Consider the following 18,038-nt stretch of genomic DNA (forward strand, 5'->3'; position numbering starts at 1 on the left):
ATTTTGTAATGAATTGGCAAACTCACCCTGAATCCCGTGTGATCTAACTTTACTAACCAGTCAGCCATGCAGAACTTTGTCAAAGGCTGCACCAATATCCAAGTCAACAACTTCTGCTCTGCCCTCAATCTTATTGATTACTTCCTCAAAAAGCTCAAGCAAGTTTGTGAGGTACGATGTTCTTTGCAAAAAATCCATGCTGTCTCTACTCAATCCTTGCCTCTCTAAAAGCATATAAAGCCTATCTTTCAGAATCATCGTCAACAACGTACCAACCACGAAAGTCAGACCCATGAGTCTATAGTTCCCAAGCTTCTCCTCACATCCTTTCTTAAACAATAGCACAACATTAGCCAAACTCCAGTCCTTTCGTTCTTCACCCATGTTCATAGATATACAAATATTTCTACTAGGGGTCCCGCAATTTCCTACCCAACTTCCCACAACATCCTGGCACACATATAATCAGGCACTGGAGGGTTATCTATCTTTATGTCTTCTAAGACCTCCAGTTCTTCCTCTTCTGTAATGTGAACTGTTTTTAAAATATCAATATTTATTTCCCAGAGTTCTCAAGCCCCCATTTCATTTTCAACAGTAAAAATTGATGTGAAATATTCAGTTACCATCTCTCCCACCTCCTGAGGTTCAACACAAAGACAACATTGTTGATCTTTAAAGGGTCCTACTCTCGCGCTCTCTCTCTCTCTCTCATTGCTCTCCTGCTCTTGAAGTGTTTATAGAATTTTTTTGGGTTATCTTAAATCTTACTTGCTAAGGCTATCTAAATTTTCCATTTTTGCCTTTCTGATTTCCTTTTTAAGCATGTTCCTACCCTCTTTATACCCTTCCAGCAACAGGCCCATATGCTTCTGAATTCTCATTATCACACTTTTAAAGATTCCCACTTGTCAGTCATACTTTTACCTGTAAACGGTCTGCTCTAATCAACTTTTGAAAGTTATTGCATCATTCCCTTAAATTTTGCCTTATTCCAATTAAGAGCTTTAACTTTTTTGGAAGATTTATCCTTTTCCATAGCTATTTTAAAACTAACAGCATTACAATCACTAGTTCCAGTCACTTGCTCTGCCTTATTTTGCAAAAGATATTCAAGTTTTGCTCGTTCTCCACAGGGACATTTATATATTGATAAAGAAATTTTTCTTGAACACATTTAACAAATTCTTCACCAACCAAAACTTTAACACTATGACAGTCCCTCAGAAATATCTATTCTAATTGCAGTAGTAATGTATTCCTTAATTAAATATGCCATTCCCTCTCCTCTCTTACTAGCCCTCCTATAACACCTAAAGCCTGGAATGTTGAGCTGCCTCTCTTATCAATTCCTCAGCCAAGCTCCTGTAGTAGCTTTGACATCCCAAACCCACATTCCCATACATGCGCTGAGCTTATCAGCCTTACCTGAGAGTTAAATCATTCGCTGACCGCTCATGTCTGTCTTTTCGAATTAACTTGCTCTTTTCTGATTCAGAACCATCCTCATATTTCTGTCTATGCACTTTACTTAGAAGCTCACACCTCACCACTCGAAAAATGTTGGCAGGATCCGAAAGTAGAACTAGCAAATCTCCCCAGTCGGATATTGGTCCCTTTCCAGTTCAGGTGAAACCCATCCTTTTTGAACAGATCTTTTATGTCCCAGAAGAGATCCCAACGATCCAAGAAACTGAATCCCTGCACATTGCACCACCTTTTCAGCCATTAATTTATTAATCCTCTCCTTCCCTCAAGAGAAACCCCCAAAAATGCAGAAATGCTGTGCCGTCCACATTTCGGAAATAAGCCCTTCATCAGGAATGTGACTTGTTTTCAATAGATTCCAGTATCTGCAGTAATCTGCTCCTACATTTTCTCCTGTATCAGCTTTTATTTCTCCCTGCCTCACAATTATCCATCCCCTTTATCTGCGTCTCTTCTCTCTCTTTCTGGGCTCCATCTCCACCTATTGCAGGAGTGAGAGCCACTAACTGCACTTTTTCCCGAGCTACTTTCAGGACTGATGAAGGGTCACTGAATCTGAAACGTTACCTTTGTTTTAACTCCACAGAAGCTGCCAAACCTGCCGAGTTTCTCCAGCGATTTCTCTTTTCATCCACATTCACTTCCAGATGACGTTCCCAACGCGGGACCGCACTTCTATTGGCTATAAGCACGAGATTGACAGGTTTTCTGATCAATCAGAGCTGGAAGAGAGTAAAGGCCCGCCCCGAGGGCTCACGCGGGGTCTCGAGGCGCGGCCGTTTAACCGACTCTGCGCGAGCTCGACGACTGGGGCCTCGCGCTGGAGAGAAATAAGAGTTTATTTTTATGTTTTTCCGGTGAAGGTGAGAAAACAGGTGTGATACTACTCAGTAAACTGTTAATGTGCGGATACACTGAGGAGGAAAGTTTTTCTATCCAATTACCTGTCCAAATGATGTTGGCTCTCGGGGTTAACAGGACACCAGATCAGGATGAGATACATCCAAGGATTCTGATTGAAGTGAGAGGGGCACTGGCCACAACATTACAGTCTCCTCTGGACTGAGAGGAGGTGTCAGGAGACTGGAGGGTTATCAACATTATGACCTTGTTCTGTGAAGACTTGTAAGTTAATCCTGGAATTGACAGCCTTGTCAGTTTAACACTGGTGTTGGGAGAGCTTCTGGAAACAACTATTGTGATAAAACTGATAATCACATGTGTGGGATATTGGTAAAGTAGTGTTACTTCTGCAAGCTTAATTGCTTATGCAAGGTGAATGAACTGACCTACACCAGTGTATAATGGTTTCAGCAAAGAGCTGAGTAAGCTAAAATGTGCATACGAGAATGGAACATGCCTGCAAACACTGGAAGAGGTTACAGACAAATAGATAAGTTGAAAAAGAACATCAAGATATTCTGAGCTCAGCAAACTTCCCTCATGTCAGCACTGAGGCAAGCCAAGTCACTGATAGGGGGGAGGGTCACCCGGCTTGGAGTAGGGGAGTAAACAAGGGCAGAGCACAGCTGGGCAGGGGCAGAACACAATAAGGAATATTGATAGGTTTGAAGGCCATTGAGGTAAATGGGGAAGTACTGAGAATTAAACTGTATAAATTGTGGAGTAATTTTTGGATGGGGGTGGTAACTGCTAGTCACCCCTTCTTGCAAGAATGTTTCAATAAAATTTGCTGCTTCAGAATTTGACTCAGACTGAAATTTATTATATTGTGAGCTCTGTTTCTCACATCAAAAAAGGTGGGTTGGTTAAAAAATGTCAAGGGGAAATTGTGTAAAACTATCTTGCTGAAGTTTTCTGATGACTTAACAGAAAGGGTCAATGAGGGCAATGTTATTGATGTGATTAACATGGATTTCCAGAAGATAGCATACAACAAATTGTGCGGAAGATTATAAATCATGGTACAAGAGGCACGGGCAACATGGATACAACATTAACTGAGTGATAGGAAAGAGAGAGTCAATGGTCAGTGGATATTTTTCTGGCTGGAGGAAGATTTGGAGTGGAGTTCCCAACGGGTCAACATTGGGACCGGCATGTTCCAGTAAGGAGAAAGGATAAGGATAGCAAGGTAAGGGAACCTTGGATAAAGAAGGAGGTTGTGAATTAACTCAAAAAGAAAAAAAGCAAATGGAAGGTTTAGGAAGCTAAAATTGGACAAGGACTGTAAAGAATATAAAGAAAGCAGGAAAGAATTCAAGCAGGAAATTAGTAGAGCAAGAAGGGACCACGAAATTGACAAATAGGTTTAAAGAGAATTCCAAGGTATTCTAGGCATACATTAAAAATAAAAACAAGAGGATAATGAGGGAGAAGGTAGGACCATTTGAGAATAAAGGAGGAACTTGTACTTGGAGGCTTGCAAAATCCTAAATGAGTACTTTGTGTCAGTATTGACCCAGAAGAAGGATTGAGAGGATAATGAGATTAGTGTGGAGCATGCTAATATGCAAGGGCATTTTGAGATCAAGAAAGTAGTGGTATTGGGTTTTTTGAAGAGCATTAAGGTTGATAAGTCGCAAGGGCTTGATGCTACCTACGCCAGGTTTTTGAGTGAGGCAAGAGACGAGATTACTGGGACTTTGACCAAGACATTTGTATCTTCACTAGCCACTGGAGAGGTACCGGAGGACTGGCAAGCTGCTAATGTTGTTCCTCTGTTCAAGACTGCAATTAGGGATAATCCAAGAAATTATAAACTGGTGAGTCTTTCGTCAGTCATTGGGAAGCTATTGACAGAATTCTCCAGGATCTAAGCACATTTGGAAAAGCACTACCTAATTAGGGGCAGTGAGCATGGCTTTGTGTAGGGCAGGTTGAGTCGTACTAACTTGGTTGAATTTTTTGAGGAGGTGATCGATGAGGATAGAGCGGGTGGATATTGTCTCCATGGATTTTAGTAAGATTTTTGACTAGGTCCCTCATGGTAGGCTCATCCAGAAGAGTATAATGTATGGGATCCACAGTAACTTGGCCGCATGGATTCAGAATTGGTTTGCCCATAGAAGGCAGAGAGTAGTTGTGGAAGGGTGTTTTTCTGGCTGGAGAATGGTGACTAGTGGTGTTCCGCAGGGAATCATACTGGGACCTCTGCTTTTTAACAGATATAAATGACTTGGATGGAGTTGTAGATGGGTGGGTTAGTAAGTTTGTAGATGATGCTGTGGTGAAAGGGTTAAAATTGTGTCCCAATACATGTGTGAATCTAACCGAAAATGGAAGGTGTCGCTTAGTCCCGTGTGAATCTTATTATACACCTTCCCGTGTGAATCTTCTTATCTGTATGTAACCAGAATGGAATGTGTTTTTTAGCCTTGCTCTGCTGTTCACATGAATGTTTATATCTGGAAAAGAGTATATCAGCTGGAAAAGTCTCCAGTTCGGTAGAGTCTGCTCCGGGGTTGCGTTTAACCGCCGAGCGTGGGTTGTTGGCAACCGCTCTACGAGAACTGACGGCTCCCAGTTCCGGTAACACGTAGAGTGAGTATAAACCAGACCCGTTGTAAGTACGAGACCTGGTTGTGGCGACGCTGCGGGGAATAAAACACTTATATTCTAGCAGACTCGCCTCTTGGCTGTTTGTTCTGTGTCAGACTACTTTCCTGCGAGCCTGGTCCTTGACCTTGAGAATTTTTTAAAACATTTTGGCGTAGCCGGCAGGATCAATCGCAATTGAGGAAAGATTTTGATACAGAACAATGTTTTGGAAAAAGGCTAAGAAACCAGAGGAACAAACTGTGGAGGTCCCGACCGTCCCGGGATGGCATGGACCATGGCATGGCGTGGCAGTTTGTTTGAGAAATGGTGGGGGGCGACCGGAGAACTGGGAGGCCGAGGGCGTAGGAACCCCAGGGTCGCTGCTGTCCACCCTTGAGAGGATCCCAGTCCTGCCGAAGAACCCCTTGCCTGGGGTACAGCGGAGGATGTGGGCCTGTGCGGCGGCTTGTAGACAACAGTCAGACAAGCGCCAAAAAGCTGAAGCAGAATTAGCCCTCCTGAAACATGAGCAGGGACTCAGTTTGGGAGATGCCTCTATGTTGAGGCAGGAAATTATGAAGTTAAAAGCTGAATTGACAGCATTAACTGAACTAGCAGGACGAACTATTATGTATCTGTCTGCTAAGAAACGGAAAGAGAAAAGGAAGGTCCCTCGAACCCCGGACCCAGTACAAGTACGGGCGTTTGTAGCCCAGTTAAATAACGGGGATCGGTGGGATATCGATCATTGGGATGGGAACATTTGGGGAGATTCAGATGATCAGTACGAAGAGGACCCACCCGTACTCCAAGCTAAACCAGTGGTTAGGAGAAAGCAGGTTCAGAGACGTCTCCCAGTGCAACGGGAGGTAATGTTAGATGAGGAAGGAAACCTTATACGGAATGAACAAGGGGAGGCAATTATGCATGAATTACCGCGGGCTCAGCCTCCTGCAGAATTCTCTGAATTAACGGAAGACTTCACTACCGATGAGGTGCTGTTTATCACCCAGAAAACCCGACGTAATCCTGGGGAGCCGTTAGAGCTATGGCTAATTCGGCTCCTCGAGGAAGGGGGGCAACAAGTGCAGGTAGACTATCAGGATGCTCCCAAGTTTGGTGGATTAGCAAAGGATGCTGCCATAGACCTGGGGTACCGCAGACAAGCCAAGGATATGGTAATAGATCGCGGTATGGGGACCTTATTTGGGATGTATGCCAGGGCAGTGGCCGAACAGTATCCCTTCCCGTCCGATTGGCCCCCCTTGGAAGGAACTTGGACAACAATTAAGGAAGGGGTTCAGAGGCTAACCCGTTTGTGTGTGCGGGATGCCCTGTTGCTGGGAGTGCTGGACGAGGTAGATAACACAAATGTTAGTAGACAGACTAGAGACCACCTAGTGAAGACTGCCCCCCCCCCCATTATAAACCACTGTTATTAACCATAATGTTGAGTGGACGGGGAGAAACCCTAGGAGATGCCCGTAGTATGATGAGGGAGATGGGTGGTTTGGGGGATTGGGGACCCACAACCCGTGCTTCTCAGGGGGGCACGGAGGGGCGTCGCCCTGAGGCTCGGGCAGGGGGAAAAGTAAACCCTAATCAAGGAAGTAACCAAGGCCCCTCACGGCGTGCTTTGTGGCAAGCTTTGATACGGGCGCAGGTCCCAGCATCGGAGATTGATGGCCTACCTACACCGGAATTAAAAGACTTATGCAGACGAAAGGGACTGAAGGTGTCCCGGGTAGAGACGGAGTCCCGACCCACTATGGAAGACCTAGTGGAATTACTAACACAAAAATGTCAGACACGGGGTCCGGTTGTTAATGAGCCTCGAAGGGGTAGAACTTCCACTTCCCAGCGGTGGGAATCCTCGGAGGACGAGGAGGAGGAGGAGGTACGGCCTCCCCTCCGAGAGTGTTATAAAGTGGATAGGCGTGGCCGGAAACCTAGTAAGAAAGGCAAGAACAAAGAAGGGCGAGGCAAACGTCTTTACCCAGTGCTGTCTGGGGAAGATGAATGGGAGGAACAATAGGAATCGGGCCAAGCCCCAAGGGTTTGCCCACGAACGAGCCAATGGTCAGCAGACGACATTCGCAAATCCGTCCAAACCGTTATGGCTCTAGTGGACACAGGGGCGGAGGCCACCTTAATCTATGGGACGCCCCTTAAGTTTAAAGGAACCCCAGTCACGCTGGTTGGGCTGGGAGGTAATCTGATTGAAGGAAAAACAGTACAATTGCCCCTAAAGATAGGTACAATGCCCATTAAAACTTATTCAATTATCATTACACCAGTTAGAGAATGGATCCTGGGAATGGACATTCTGGCCGGTTTAACACTTCACCTCCAACAAGGGAAGTTTGAATTTGGAATCACGAAAATGGCTTTGCGCTGTAGGACGGTGTTAGTGGGAAAATGGACCCCTTCCCCATCCCGATCGCCGATCGCGTAATAAGTCTTAGACAGTATAGGATTCCCGGCGGACATAAAGAAATATCCGCCACAATTAAGGATTATTTGGAAGCGGGAGTGCTTAGGACATGCACCACGACGTGGAATAACCCCTTATGGCCCGTACATAAAGCCGATGGGTCATGGCGGATGACGGCAGATTATCGGCAACTAAACCGTCACACTCCGGCCTTGACGGCAGCGGTCCCGGATGCCGTCACTATTATAGGACGAATCCAACATCATCCAGGGGTGTGGTACGGAGTAATTGATTTGGCTAATGCCTTCTTCACAATTCCTATTCCCGAAGATAGGCAGGAACAATTCGCATTCACTTGGGAGGGTAGACAATTCACGTTCACGCGATTGCCCCAAGGATATCTGCATAGCCCTACTATCTGCCACCGGATAGTTGCAGAACACTTGGCTGCCTTTAAAGTGCCTGACGAAGTGATGATCTCGCACTATATTGACGATATGATGATACAGGGGACAAGTCAGAAGCAGGTTCAGGAATTGCTGGACCAACTGGTTCAACATATGCGAGGATATGGGTGGGAGATCAACCCAGCCAAAATCCAGGGTCCCTCACAAACGGTAAAATTCTTAGGAATCGTGTGGAACAAGGGGGAAAGGGAAATCACTGCGAAAGCTAAAAATAAGATTCAGGTCTTTGCCGTCCCTCACACCCAGAAGGACGTGCAGCAATTTATTGGGTTATTCGGATTCTGGAGACAGCATATTCCCCATTTAGGACAAATTTTAAAACCTTTGTATCGAGTTACGAGGAAAAAGGCAGCGTTCGGATGGACGGAGGTCCATCAAACTGCATTTGAAATGGCCAAGCAAGCGATACAGCAAGCTGTATCCTTGGGAAAGGTACAGTCAGGACCTGTAGAACTGCAAGTCTCAGCACAGGGGGATTATGCCAATTGGAGCTTATGGCAAAAACAGGGAAGAACCCGTAAGCCATTGGGATTTTGGTCCCGAAAATTACCCCCGGCAGGGGAACGGTATACCCCCTTTGAGAAACAGTTATTAGCATGCTACTGGGGCTTGGTGGAAACCGAAGCCCTGACCATTGGACATGAAGTGATCATGAGAACAGCTATCCCTATTCTTCCGTGGGTACTTAGTGACCCCACTACCCACCGAATAGGAACTGCCCAAGAGAGCAGCATCATTAAATGGAAATGGTATGTGTCGGAGAGAGTGCGGACTGGACAGAAAGGAGTGTCAGTCCTACATGAGCAAGTGGCGGAGGCCCCTGAGGAAGGGGAAAAACGGTTTGAGGTGATTGAATACAAGGAATCACCCGTTAAGATGGGAAAACGGTATGATGAACTGACCCCGGATGAACAAGCCACGGCTTGGTTCGTAGATGGGTCAGCCCAATGGAAAGCGGGACAGTGTAGATGGAAAGCTGCCGCCTTTAACCCAAAACAAGGCACTACCCTAGAAGAATTAGGGGAGGGAAAAAGTAGTCAGTGGGCAGAATTAAAAGCAGTGCATATGGTAGTCATGTCGGCTGGACTGGACTTACGAGCGTTAACTACACAGACTTTGGTCCAACAAAAACCTACGGTGATTAAGACCGGATTAGGATTGATCTGTCCCCCTGGGACCTATGGGCATATCCTCCCGCGATCGGGATTGTCACTAAAGGGGATTGATGTAATGGCAGGAGTAATTGACGCGGACTACCAAGGAGAATTGGGAGTAGTCCTGGTCAACATTACATCTGAACCTTATATGATACAGAAGGGAGACAGAATAGCACAATTAGTTATTAAACCATGTAACCTTACAACGGTGGAAGAGACGGGAGCTCCCGTTAAGGTTACTGAGCGTGGGACGGGGGGATTTGGGTCTACTGACACTCAGGGTGCCAAGGTATGGGTACGCCAGACAACTGGTCCCCCCAAACCGGCAGAGATCATAGCCCAAGGAAAAGACAGTCTGGTCACCATTATGTATCCTGGGGAATCAGTCTGGAGGAGTGTGCCAGCTCAGTCGTTGGTACCCTTATCGAAACAAAATGTAGGTTGGAAAATTAGTAGTGAGGAACGACAGCAAGATGATTTTAAGTGCGCGGCAAATCAATGGTGTACAATTTTAGATCTCACGAGTGATTGTCAAATGTATACTTGTGTACGATGTTATAAGGGGAGAAATGTAACTTTGATAACCCCTAACTGTACATTGATGTTGAATGCAACGGTGAATATGTGTCATTGGAATATAACCGCTCGTGAATGTGAAAGCTCAAACGGGACACGATGGAACATCACGACTGGAGATGAGGACATCTGGATCAGCAATGGAACAGTTATTCAAAACCGGACTCGAATGTTATGGCTGATCTTGGTGCGCCCTAACGTCTCTGACGCGCACCGCACACAGTTGGCTCCCATTATGTCAACTTGTCAGCAGATGGCCCAGGCAGTACTGCACACTGATGTTCACTGGCAGGTGCGGCTGCCGGCTATCCCAGAATGCCAACATAAGAGGAGGCGGCGTGCATGGTATGACACTCTACTGGGAGGTGCAGGAACTGTCATGGGTATCTCAAATGCTATTGACTCTGAGGTAACCCGTACTAAATTATCTAACACGGGACAGGCCACCTCACAAGGACTACATACTATTGGAAGGTGGATGCCATCCGTAATGATGACTCAAGGAGAGACAGCTGAAATAATGATACGATCTCTGCAATGGGAACTGGATGTCTGGGGTGCCACTCAGGAACTGTTTGAGAACATTACGGCTCAGTTAAATTGGACTGCCTGTCATATTCAAATGTTGCATGCTCAAATACAGAAAGAACGCTTTTTGCGTGTGGTAACATCCCCCAATGTACAAGCGTGGAGGGGAATATGGAATGTATCTGAGAAATTGTGGATGATAACCCATCCATGGTGTAACGCAACTATGTGTAACGGACACTTTGTTACCATGAATGTAACCCACACTGTTACGGTCTGTCGATATTATGTATTACCAGTGATTACATCTTCTGGATATTATTTTCTGAAGACAAGGGGACAGTGGTTTAGCCCAGATACCAATATTACCTATGATCTGTCCGCTTGTGAACAGACTGATCAGGGGAAAACTTGCCTACTGATGGACAGGTATCGGGACCCTTGCTTGACTAAGGGAACGGCCCTGTGCGAATGGACTGTTGAAACTCCAAGGGACATGATGTGGCAGATTGGGCCACACACGCTCTGTGTGGCTACCAATAATCCACATCCTATCGGGATGCCTCTCAAATGTCTATCAGTGGCACTGGCAGAATCAGACCTATCTGTTGACCACTTATAGCAGTGCTCGCCACTTTACCAAGGTGCAGTGGAAAGTGCTGATGAATCCTTGGAACATTTCCCTGGATCGGTTTAAGCGAGCATTGAACCGATCCGAGGAGCTTAAGCAGATATTACGAAAGCATCAAACCAATGTCACCAAGGTTACGGTGTCTACCTTTATACATGGACAGGAGGTAGTACATGCTGCCCGTGTAGTGGACGTGGAGTCAGCTCATCATTGGTGGGACATATTGAGTGGTATGTCCTCCACTGCGGCGACATTCCTGTTCCCACCCTTGTCGATCCTGGTAGCGGTCCTGGTGATTTTAACATGCTGTAATGTCCTGACTTGCTTGTATATTTGGCGTGTACGTAGGCGCTTGTTAGAAAGAATACATATGGGCATAATGTAACACATGTATTGGGCCAAGCAGTGGAATGTGGTGAAAGGGTTAAAATTGTGTCCCAATACATGTGTGAATCTAACCGAAAATGGAAGGTGTCGCTTAGTCCCGTGTGAATCTTATTATACACCTTCCCGTGTGAATCTTCTTATCTGTATGTAACCAGAATGGAATGTGTTTTTTAGCCTTGCTCTGCTGTTCACATGAATGTTTATATCTGGAAAAGAGTATATCAGCTGGAAAAGTCTCCAGTTCGGTAGAGTCTGCTCCGGGGTTGCGTTTAACCGCCGAGCGTGGGTTGTTGGCAACCGCTCTACGAGAACTGACGGCTCCCAGTTCCGGTAACACGTAGAGTGAGTATAAACCAGACCCGTTGTAAGTACGAGACCTGGTTGTGGCGACGCTGCGGGGAATAAAACACTTATATTCTAGCAGACTCGCCTCTTGGCTGTTTGTTCTGTGTCAGACTACTTTCCTGCGAGCCTGGTCCTTGACCTTGAGAATTTTTTAAAACAGATGCAAAGATCAGTAGAGTTGTGGATATTGTAGAAGGTTGTGAGAGGATGCAGCGGCATATAGATCAGTTGCAGATATGGGCGGAGAAATGGCAGATGGCATTTAATCTGTCTAAGTGTGAGGTGCTACTCTTTAGGAGATCAAATGTTAAGGAAAAGTATATAGTTAAGGGCAGAACCCTGAACATATCGATGTACAGCGGGATATTAGGGTTCAAGTTTGTAGCTCCCTGAAAGTGGCCACGCATGTAGATAGGGTGTTAAGAAGGTGTGTGTCGTACTTCCAGTATTGGTCAGGACATTGAGTCCAAGAGTCAGGATGTCATGTTGCAGCTTTATATTATGTTGGTTAAGCATACTTAGACTATTGCATTCGGTTCAAAGTTAAAAATCACACAACACCAGGTTATTGTCCAACAGGTTTATTTAGAAGCACTCGCCTTCGCAGCGCTTTCGATGGTCATGGAATATAAGATCGTAAGACACAGAATTTATAGCAAAAGTTTACAGTGCGATGTAACTGAAATGATATATTGAAAAAGACCCGTGTCTTATAATCTTATACTCCACAACCACCTGATGAAGGAGCAGCACTCCAAAAGCTAGTGCTTCCAAATAAACCTGTTCGACTATAACCTGGTGTTGTCTGATTTTTAACTTTCTCTTCCATCATTGTATAATTTGCTCTAGAAATAGACTTGCCTTACCTATGAGATAGTATGCTTACTCGCATGACTCATTAACTGCCTTATCTGGAGACTGTATTCAAATGCTGATTAGCGACAGAGTATTGACCCATGTCCTGAGAACAATGCACCATTAATACCCATTCTTGGCAAGGTCTCAACTCTGCTGCATGCAAGTGTAAGTCGGCCATCTAGTGGCTAATTGTGGTACTGAGTCTAGTTAAGCAAATTGTCGTTGGGCCATTTATAAATCCCCACTGGACTGGAGCTTTTCGATGCAGTCGCGATCCATTTGTTTTATGGACTGGCTGCTACCCATGACATATTATGAGATGTAATAAGCTTGGTCAATTCCCAAGGTCTGCATCTGAGATTTTCTTCAACACCGTCCATGCGCCTTCTTGATCACTCGATCGACCTGCATTGCCATTTACCGTGTAGTTCGCTCTCCAATTGGATCTTCCAAAATGCATCATCTCACATTTGCCCGGATTGAACTACATCTGCCATTTCTCTGCCCAACTCTCCAATCTATTTATATTCTGCTGCATTCTCTGACAGTCCCCTTCATCATCTGCTAACCCACCAATCTCCGTGTCATCTGCAAATCAGACCACCTGTACATCACTCCAGATCATTGATGTATATGATAAACAACAGTGGTCTCAACACGGATCCCTGTGGAACACCACTGGTCACAGTTCTCCATTTTGAGGAACTCCCTTCATTGCTACTCTCTGTGTCCTGTTGCCCAGCCAGATCTCCATCCATCCAGCTAATACACCCTGGAGCCCCCAGCAACTTCACTTTCTCCATCAGCCTACCATGGGGAACCTTATCAAATGGGAAAAAGTGAGGACTGCAGATGCTGGAGATCAGAGTTGAAAATGTGTTGCTGGAAAAGCGCAGCCAGTCAGGCAGCTTCCAAAGAGTGGGAGAATCGACGTTTCGGGCATGAGCCCGAAGAATATCCGAAGAATGAGCCCGAAGATTCCTGAAGAAAGGCTCATGCCCGAAACGTCGATTCTCCTGCTCCTTGGATGCTGCCTGACCTGCTGCGCTTTTCCAGCAACATATTTTCAGCTCGAACCTTATCAAATGCCTTACTGAAGTCCATGAGTATGACATCTATAGCCCTTCCCTCATCAATCAGCTTTGTCACTTTATTTTGAGATAAGATTAGATTTCTCAAAGAATTGTCTTCAGTTTAAAAAAAAAGCCAAGCTTTAAAATCCCTGTTTTGAATTAGATTACCTATAGTGTGGAAAAAGGCCCTTCGGCCCAACAAGTCCACACCGACCCACCGAAACGTAACCCACCCAGACCCATTCTCTTACATTTACCCCTTACCTAACACTACAGGCAATTTAGCGTGGCCAATTCACCTAACCTGCACATTTTTGGATTGTGGGAGGAAACCGGAGCACCCGGAGGAAACCCACGCAGTCACGGGGAGAATGTGCAAACTCCACACAGTCAGTCGCCTGAGGCGGGAATTGAACCCGGGTCTCTGGCGCTGTGAGGCTGCAGTGCTAACCACTGTGCCACCGTGCCGCCCACTGTTACTCTTTCTTTCGTCAAAGCTTCCAATGGAAGTATTTCAAAATACGAACTATATTGCACTACTGTTACTTTAACTTGAAGTAGTTAAAACTCTCTTTGCTCAAAGTTTTTTGAAAAGAAACAAGCATTTGGAAAGGCCTTGGACATAAAGATGCAGGTTAGGTGGAGATCTAAATGAAGACAGAATATACTCAAAATGAATTTCACTTCTGGTGAGAATCCAGAAGTCATTCAGGAAGGGCACTGCAAAACATCATTTTTTTTCCCAATCACTGCATAGTCAATTGCTCAAAACAGAAGAGACCTTTGAGATGATATTGTAAAATCAGGCAGTCAGTGGAATGAAAAAGGGCTCATGCCCGAAACGTCAATTCTCCTGCTCCTTGAATGCTGCGCTTTTCCAGCAACACATTTTCAGCATTTTTACATCATCCTCAGCTGCAAAATGCAGTCCAATTACTGAGCATGGGGAGAAGGCAGAAAGGTTTCATATTTAGTATGATTTTTATTGCTTTTGTAGGATGTTTCAGACAAGCTGACCAACCAATTTCGTTTTAAAACCTGTTGCGTCTTATGAAAAGTTGTCGGAGTTGTAAGATGTTTACCTGTTTTAAGGACATTCCCAGAACAGCTCCAATTATCATGCTCTGCTCCCAAGGCAAAACGTTTATTTCCCTCTACAGGAACTAAATAGTGCATCTACAGACCGAGTTATAACATAGATTAGGCAAACAATCCAAAATTGCACCTCATAAATCCATAATTTGAAGGTCTCTTATGGTAAAATCTGTGTGTCTTGTCAAGGAGGCCTGGGATCAAATCCCACCTGCTCCAGAGCTGTGCAATAACTTTGAACATAGAACATATCTACAAACAATGCACCTGAAATGGAGCTCCATTTGTGTTGAGAGGTTATGGATACATTATTTTCCAGCAATCTTGTTTTTAACTTACAGTTTAGCAACAGGGCCAACACTAGCAAGGCTTGTCATTCACTTCCATTGAGACAGTGCTGGTGAGTTGCCGACTTGAACAACTGGTCTATCCGGTGAAGGTGCATCTATACTGATGTTAGGCAGGGACTTCCATGACTTTGATTCAGTGACAATGCAGGAATACCAATCTAGTTCCAAATTAAGGTAGGACACGAATGTGAAGGCACCTGTCAACTTTGTCTTTTTCAATGATGGAGATTCCAGAATTGGAAACAACAACTTGACAAGTGGCTCCAGGATACAGTAAGGACAGGAGCTGCACATGGTGCTTAACATTGTACGGTCATCAGTAAATATTCTCGCCTCTGACATTATGAAGGAGCAAATAGATGCAAAGATTACAATAAAGCAAAAGATTTTCTCCCGATTTTGAAAAATCATTAGTTAAGTCCCAGTCAGAGAACTCTGCTCAACACTTGGTAACATAATATAGGACGAATGGCAACACACAAAAAGGGGATTCACTGAAATGGCATTGAGGATAAAGGATGATAGCAAGAATAGTTGGAACCAAGAGAAGCTAGGAATATTCTTCTTACAGCAGAGTAGGTGAAGGGAAGATTTGATAGAAACTATTTATAGAAAAGGAAACAGGCTCCACTGACAGCAGGATGAATGGCCAGTGGATGTATTTGATGGAGGAATGATAGTTGATCAAAGGTGGTTTGGTTCCACATGGGACTTCCCTCCAAGTGTCCCTCTTCTCCATCTCCATTTACCTTTTCCCCATGCAGAATTCAGCCCTGTTCCCTATTCTCCCCCCATTCACCAATCCTTCCATTTCCCCTGCTCCCTATAGTTCCTTGACCTCCACATCTCCCCCCAGTCTCCCTCAAGCCCTCCAACTTCCCTTTTGCTCCACCCTCAGTGAATGGAAGTTGGTTTATCTTGCTCTGTGACTGCATGGATAGAGCGTGCAAAAGCAGATAAGTTAGGAATACCTTATGCTTACCTATGCAGGGGCTATCACCAATCCGGCCAACCAAGGTGTTGGTTAGGCCTCCAGTGGAGGTGGCACAGGCCACATTCCCAAAACTGTCTAATGCAATAGCACATGGTCACTATGTTAGCTAAAAACGAAGCTTAAGAAATTGGAAATCAAAATTAAAGTATCAGTGCACAGCCCTTCAGTATTAAACTACTTTAACCAGTTAAACACAGCAACTAGGTTAAAATGACCTCTACTTGTCCACTTGAACTGAAGCAAGTGTTAATGCTCCAATAATGACATAATATTGTTCGCAGATAGTCAAACTTCAGGACATGAAGTTAGTGCATGGTGTACTGAAGTTATGCTCACGTTTCTGCACAGCCTTAGTCACAAAGATAAAATCTTTTATGAGTGACGGCAGAAATTGAATTCCCCCTCCCACTCTGACAAGGTCATGCAGGTCCTGGGCCTCCTCCACCGCCACTCCCTCACCCCCCAACGCCTGGAGGAAGAATGCCTCATCTTCCGTCTCGGAACACTTCAATCCCAGGGCATCAATGTGGGCTTCACCATTTCCTCATTTCCCCTCCCCCCCCAACTTACCCCAGTTCCAACCTTCCAGCTCAGCACCTTCCTCATAATCTGTCCCACCTGCCAATCTTCCTTTCCGCCTATCCACTCCACCCTCCTCTCTGACCTATTGCACACTTAGCTACCTTCTCCCTATCCCCACACCTTTCCCATTTATCTCTCCACCTCGGAGGCTCCCAGCCTCATTCCTGATGAAGGGCTCCTACCCGAAACATCGATTTTCCTGCTCTTCGGATGCTGCCTGACCTGCTGTGCTTTTCCAGCACCACTCTAATCATGACTCTGATCTCCAGCATCTGCAGTCCTCACTTTCACCTAAAACTTTAACATAGCAGAAGGAAACTGCTGGTTACTGCAAGTATAAGTGATTAACTCTGATATCACATGCCCGGTGACCGTGTTCTGAGGATCTGTGTCCAATGTGATAAACACTATTGCGAATGTCACTATTTTAGGCAAATGGAGGGTGAATGAATAACATCCAAGTGTAAAAGTAGCTCTGGCCATAACCCAGGCTCGTGCTTCTTTCTACATTTTGGCTCAGATTCTGCAGATATGGGAATTCAGAAAATCATGCTCAACTCCAGCTCCACATCTAACACTATCGTGAAACAGGGAAGGTAACAGGCAACTTGATTCACACAAGTACCATATTGTAAGAAATGCTAATTATATTAAATGAGCCCACACTAAAACCCCATAACCATAATGATACTGAGGTCAATAAAAATCATTGTACAGGATTCTGTACAAGGTATAGTTTAATGAACAAGATAAGATAGAATTAAATACACTTCCATTTGCGAATCCACTGGGGTGGAAGCTGCTTGGAGGTTTCACTGCCATCAATCCCCTAAACGTTCTGTAATCAAAGCCTCCATTGGGACTTCGGGAAACCCCAATGTTTCAGCAAATCGCGATGCCCCTCGGTCACTCAGCATCACATGATTGATCTGGAACAGCAGCAGCTTCCATTCAGCATTTAATTAAACAAATCACAACATTTCACCAACAAAAACAGAATTTGCTGGAAGACTTTAGCAAGTCTGGTAGTGGCTGTGGAGAGAAATCAAGATTTAACATTTTGGGTCCAATGACTCTTCCACAGAGCTGCTAGTCACTAGGAAAGCGTTGTTTTTTATGCAAAAGATAGAGTGGGTTGGGGGTGGGGGAGGGAAGGAGTAAAGTGGAGATGGAGCCCAGAGAGAGAGATAAACGGAGAAGTGGAGCAGCCTGGGAAATCAAATAGCTATTAGGGGGATAAATTAATGGCTAATAATGGGTTGTATGTAATAGCAGGCCATGCAAGTGCAAGGCTTGGGGTTGGGGCAAGGAATGGGAGAAGTTGTTTCAAGTTCTAAAATTGTTGAACTCAGAGTCTAGAAGGCTCTAGAGCTCTCAAATAGAAAATGAGGCACTGTTCTGGAACAATGCAGCAAGCCTGACACAGTGATGTAGGCCAGAGAGCAAGATGGGATGCTGAAGTTTCAAGCAACTGGAAGCTCAGGGACATTTTTTTGCACACAGAACATGGATGTCCTGCAAAGCAGTCACCCAGTCAATGCTGTTTCCCCAGTGTAGTAGAGACCACATTTTGAG

Source organism: Chiloscyllium plagiosum, unplaced genomic scaffold, assembly GCF_037043375.1.
Source record: "Chiloscyllium plagiosum isolate Xiang-an unplaced genomic scaffold, Cpla_swu_hap1 HiC_scaffold_22, whole genome shotgun sequence".
In the NCBI taxonomy this organism is placed as follows: Eukaryota; Metazoa; Chordata; class Chondrichthyes; order Orectolobiformes; family Hemiscylliidae; genus Chiloscyllium; species Chiloscyllium plagiosum.